Consider the following 6,548-nt stretch of genomic DNA (forward strand, 5'->3'; position numbering starts at 1 on the left):
AAAAAGGCCTCTAACCTATTGGATCGTATTATATACTCTTTCTGTCTCAATTTATGTTTTTGTTGTTTGTCTTACACAAAATTTAAGAAACATTAAAGTTATTTAAGCATCTATTGCTAGACAACAAAAGTTATTTACCTCGATCTTACTTAAGAAAAAATTGGTGGTGCCTTTGTTAAAATTTATTCTATCTTATAACTTTTATCACCTTTGTGTTGCAAAATGTGAGATTTATCATTCATCAACAACCAAGAGCCCAACGTCAATGTATAACATGTATATGAAATAATCAAGGGAATAAATGAATTAATAGCATTTACTTCTAGAAAATAATCATCGTTCTTCCCAGAACGCCGGCCTTGATCTTCAATAACTTGTTGCTTGCATTATGAATGTAGTATGGAGGCATCTCTCTTTTAGCTGACTCCAAAAAATGTTAAGTCTGGCAACCTCTTTGCACCTTAAAGAATACTAGGATTCCATAGTGAAAAAAGCCTTTTCAAAGCTATCATCAATGTCTGCTAATGTTAGACAAGAAAAGTGCATTAGATATTTAACGTTTTCCATTATCTTAGTCCTCCATAACATTGATATCCTTGCGTGCTGTAATCTTCTGCACATAACCTGTAGCGACAAAGATTTTGTGTTAAAAAAAAACAAGTTTGCTCCACGATCTTGAGAACAAGCTGAAACTTCTTTACTGATATAAAGTGAGTTTTTGGCCAAATGCATCCCTAATGTATACCAAGACTACATCTTTAGAAGATAACCGTAAACAAAGAAGTTCCTTCACACTTTTGGAAATGAGCATGTTTCATTCTGCAATTACCCATGGTAATAGACCTAACAGAACCTGAAAAGACACAGACAGGGCATGACATTCGGAAATAAGATTACAAGCTTAGCAACTCCATTCCAGATACACTGATCCTTAACTACAAACAGAAAACTTCAAAGATGCTTGAAGTTGGTACTTACAACACTGGTAAACCACTAGACTATCCTTTTAACTGATACTTATACTTATAACTATTGAGTTGTAATTGAGCATGATGAAGATGCGGCTTCAAGAGAATGATCATTCAAATTGTACTAGAATGTTACTGTTAATTAAAAAGTCTGGCCAACTCATCCATTTCACAGCTACAGGCTACTGGCCAAGTTGAACAATTAGGACATGTTGCAGAAATGCAACATACACACAGTAATTAAAAAATAACCATGAACATATTAAAATTGGTTTCACCAGTATTATTCACCAAAAAGATTCAGCCACGCCTACAAATTTAGAAGTTCTGTAATAACTTATTCAACCACATTCTATTTTTTAAGAAAATTATCTGAAACTCCAGTAAAATGCAGAAAGTGGTAAAACATGCCAGAAAATACAAAAACCACTGAAATACTTTCGGAGTATGTAGAGAGACCTAAGTCGATAAGAAATTAACCATAAACAGTTCTTCATACCAAATACTCCTAATCAGCAATATTTTCTTCATTACAAAAATAGCAACTCTTTTCTCCTATTGACTGTGTACCCATAATTTTTCTTTCCAATCAACAATGGTGAAGCAGGCTGATGTTTTAAGAAAATGTCACATCATGCACGGGATTTTGTGGGGGTCTGTTGCGGTAAGGTAACGGAAGGATGAAAACAACTGAATTTAGAATATTACAAGGATGCTTTTTGTTCAAAAGTAAATTTCAAGGATGTAATCCAAGTAGTGCATATACAATATGGATGTTTTTGGTCAAAAACATGACAGAGCTCTCATTATGAGAATCTGTAGACTTGCTAGGAATTGAGACATGGTTGTTATTGTATACGGACACAGTAAGTTAATATCATTTTAGTGCACCTGCTTTTAGACATGAAATTAGCTACTCTTCACAATTTATACTACATAAGAATATAAAGCTTACTGCATACTACTATATACAAAGAAGCCTTGAATGAATGAGTATGCATTCCATGCTTTTCAAAGTAAAGAAGAACAGAGAAGCCAAATAATGATCATGAAAATATAATGCACACAGGAAATAAGAGTAAGGTGCTTGCACCGATTCCAAGGCAAGGTATGCATTTACAGATGGTCTCCTGCCCTCGTTTATTGTAGTAACTTACAAATCCCGTTCCTTGGCAACTCCAACATTTCCCAGTCCACTCATAGACGACTTCCTTGCAATCCTAAAGTAGCAATAATTACCAAAGGGCTTTCATCAAAAAATAAGAATGAACAAAGAAAACTGACAAACATAGACCAGTGAATATCTTTAGTGTTCTCTTGTAAACGTCTTCTTTACCTAGACAAAGATATTACACTGTGATAACAAATAGCATACTCATTCCTGCCAATATTTTTAGTAGTCTAGTGGTGGATAAAATTTGAAAAAGATTAGACTATATGACCAATCATGGTCGGTAACTCTATACATAACTTTGTGCCACAACATATTAGACAAAGTGCTGATCTTTTTCTTTTTCTTTTTCTTATTTTGGTAACCAAGAAATTCTCGAGGGTCATTGGCACACCGTTTGAAACTTGACGGATAATTGGCCCGCCCATTTGTCATTTTCCACTTAAATACCAAGTTTTTGTCTATGTTTATAAGTGTTGGGTTATGGGTCTTTTTTCCCCTTCCTATGTAGATAAATAAAAGCCCAATTTGGACCAATCCATTTTTGCCCATAGGCCCATTCTTATTAGGCAAATATAAGCCTATTTTAGGTCTTATTTTCATATACACAGAGAGTTTTTTCAGCAGCCAAAAAGAGAGAAAAAGAGCAGTTTTTCGCAGTCAAAATTCAGCCCTAACAACCAACTTCAAATTGCGATTCCCGCTTCGTTTCTTGTCCGATTGAGCTGATTTTTGGAAAGCATATTATCTTCATCTCAATCTTTGATTAGGAACTGATAGAGTTGGATTTGGTGGCCTGCAGCTTCAGTTTTGCTGTCGTGAATAGTAGCTGCGAAATTGGTGATTTTGCTCCTTTAATTCTCTAGATTTGGTGCAATCTTATTTTGTTGTTGCTCGTTGTTTGACACTTGTTTTGTGGCCAATTTTGGAGAACAATATTGTAACTCTTTGTGATTATAGTGGAGCTTTTGATCCCGTGGTTTTTTACTCTTCACATCGAAGGGTTTTCCACGTAAATCTTGGTGTCTTGTGTGATTGATTTATTATTGCCTTGTTATATTTGTTTGATTGAATTACCTGCTGCCTTACTATCATATTGCTTGTGGTTATTTGTCTTATCTTGGTTCAAATCGAAAAGGAAAAGTATAGACTTGGGTATTCTTCCGCTGTTATCCTATCAGACATTCTTTGTTAGTGCCTTGTCTTTCCCAACAAAGTGGTATCAGAGCATTGATTATTGTTGATTGTCGTTTTGAATGATGGAGGCAAATATGAGCAAAATGGTGTGTTTAAATGGTAGTAACTATCATATTTGGAAAGGCAAGATGAAAGATCTTCTATTTGTCAAGAAGATGCAATTACCTGTGTTTGCTTCTAATAAGCCTCAGTCTTTGAATGATGAAGAATGAGAATTTGAGCATCTGCATGTTTGTGGCTATATTAGACAATGGATTGAAGATAATGTTAGAAATCATATTGTGAATAAGACACATGCCAAAAGTTTGTGGGACAAGCTCGAGACACTTTATGCTTCGAAGACTGGCAACAACAAGTTGTTCCTATTGAAACAATTAATGAATATCAGATATAAAGAGGACACTTCTATTTCTGATCATATTAATGATTTTCAGGGTGTTCTTGACCAGCTGTCCGGAATGGGTGTAAAGTTTGATGATGAGATACATGGACTTTGGCTTCTTAATACTTTGGCAGACTCTTGGGATACTCTTTGAGTTTCTTTGACTAATTCTGCTCCCAGTGGTGTTGTAACCATGGAATATACTAAGAGTGGTGTCTTGAATGAAGAAATAAGAAGAAGATCTCAAGCCTCATCTTCTTCAGCTTCACACTCCGATGTTTTGGTTACTGAATATAGGGGGAGAAACAAGTCCAAAGGTCAGAATGATAGAGGTAAAAGCAGAAGCAAGTCAAAGTCTAAATACAAGAATATTACATGTGACTATTTCCACATGAATGGGCATATCATGAAATATTGTTACAAGCACAAGAGAGATATGAGACAACAAAAGAGAGAAGGCGATAATGAAAATCGTGTTGCTGTTGTTGCTAATAATGATCTTCTTGTTTCTTGTGATGCAAATGCCATTAATCTTGTTCGTGATGAGTCTAGCTGGTTTGTGGATTCTGGTGCTACTTCTCATGTCACGCCAAAGAAGGAATTATTTTCTTCTTATACTCCAGGTAATTTTGGAACGTTGAAAATGGGCAATAATCATGAAGTTGAAGTTATTGGCGTTGGGACAGTTTGTTTGGAAAGTAACAATGGTTCCAAACTAGTTCTCAATAATGTCAAGCATGCTCCAGATGTTCGCTTGAATTTGATTTCTGTGGGATATCTTGATGATGAGGGTTATGTTAATACACTTGGTGTTGGCCAGTGGAAGCTTACTAGAGGTTTGATGGTTGTGGCCCGTGGTGACAAGTTGTCTAACTTGTATGTATTTCAAGGCTCCGTGTCCAGAGACTCAGTAAATTTGGTGGAGAATGATACTTCATCAGAGTTATGGCATAGAAGACTGAGTCATATGAGCGAGAAGGGGATTGATAGTTTGGCTAACAAAAATTTTCTTTCTGGAGTGAAACAAGCAAAATTGAAGAAATGTGTTCATTGCTTAGCCGGTAAACAGAAAAGAGTTTCTTTTCAGAGTCATCCACCTTCAAGAAATCTTGATTTGCTAGAGTTGGTACATTCTGATTTGTGTGGTCCTTTTAAGGTAAGATCTCATGGTGGTGCACTTTACTTTGTGACTTTTATTGATGATAATTCTCGCAAACTCTGGGTATTTCTTTTGAAGTCCAAGGATCAAGTACTTGATGTGTTCAAGAGTTTTCAGGCCTTGGTTGAAAGACAAACAGGGAAGACATTGAAATGCATCCGCTCAGATAATGGTGGTGAGTATATTGGTCCTTTTGATAGATATTGCAGAGAGCATGGTATTAGGCAGCAGAAAACTCCTCCAAAGACTCTTCAGTTAAATGGTTTAGCAGAGAGGATGAACAGAACTCTAGTTGAGAGGGTTAGATGTATGCTTTGAGATGCTAAGCTGTCAGATTCCTTTTGGGCAGAAGCACTTAATACTGCTGCTTATGTTATCAATTTATCTCCTGCTGTTGCTTTAGATGGTGATGTCCCCGACAGAGTTTGGACTGATAAGAATGTTTCTTATGATCATCTTAGATTCTTTGGGTGTAAAGCCTTTGTACATGTTCCTAAGGATGAAAGGTCAAAGTTGGATGTTAAAGCTAGGCAGTGTATCTTCATTGGTTATGGTCAAGATAAATTTGGCTATCGTTTCTATGATCCTGTTGAGAAGAAACTTGTTAGAAGCCGTGATGTTGTGTTCTTTGAAGACCAAACAATTGAAGATCTTGACAAAGTTGACAAGGCTGATTTTCAGAGTAGTGAGAGCTTAGTTGATGTTGATCCAGTTCCTTTGACTATTGCACCGGAAGAAAATCTTCATAATGATGAAAATCAAGTTGATAATGAAGATGGTGATCATGTTCAGAATGATCGGCATGATGTTGTTGATGCTCCAGTGCAAGATGATGTGGTTTCCAACAACCAATTATAGATGCTCCAGAGAGTTCTCTCAGACAATCTAGTAGAGAGAGAATTCCTTCATCTTGTTATTCTCCCAATGAGTATGTACTCTTGACTGACGGGGGAGAACCTGAGAGTTTTGATAAGGCCATGGAAAGTGAAGAAATAGAAAGGTGGTTTGATGCTATGGAAGATGAGATTAAATCCTTGCATGATAATCATACCTTTGATTTGGTTAAGTTACCTAAAGACAGAAAAGCTTTGAAAAACAGGTGGGTTTTTCAGGTGAAACATGAAGATGGTAATCCAGTTCCACGGTACAAAGCTAGATTAGTTGTCAAGGGATTTAATCAGAAAAGGGGACTTGATTTTGATGAGATATTCTCTCCAGTTGTGAAGATGTCATCCATTCGTGTGGTTCTAGGCTTGGCTGCAAGTCTAGATTTAGAGGTTGAGCAAATTGATGTTAAAACTGCTTTCCTCCATAGTGACTTAGATGAAGAAATTTATATGGAGAAACCGGAAGGTTTTGAAGTCAAGGGTAAAGAGAATTATGTTTGCAAATTGAAGAAGAGCTTGTATGGTTTGAAACAAGCTCCGAGGCAGTGGTACAGGAAGTTTGGTTCTTTTATGAGTCAGCAGGGCTTCAAGAAGACTTCTTCAGACCATTATGTTTTTGTGCAAAAGTTCTCTGATGGTGACTTTATTATTGTGTTGCTTTATGTTGATGACATGCTTGTTGTTGGTCATAATACTTGCAGGATTCAGAAGTTGAAGCAAGTGTTGAGTAAGTCTTTTGCTATGAAAGACTTAGGACCAGCAAGGCAGATTCTTGGCATGCAGA

Source organism: Solanum lycopersicum, chromosome 10, assembly GCF_036512215.1.
Source record: "Solanum lycopersicum chromosome 10, SLM_r2.1".
NCBI classification, from domain to species: Eukaryota; Viridiplantae; Streptophyta; class Magnoliopsida; order Solanales; family Solanaceae; genus Solanum; species Solanum lycopersicum.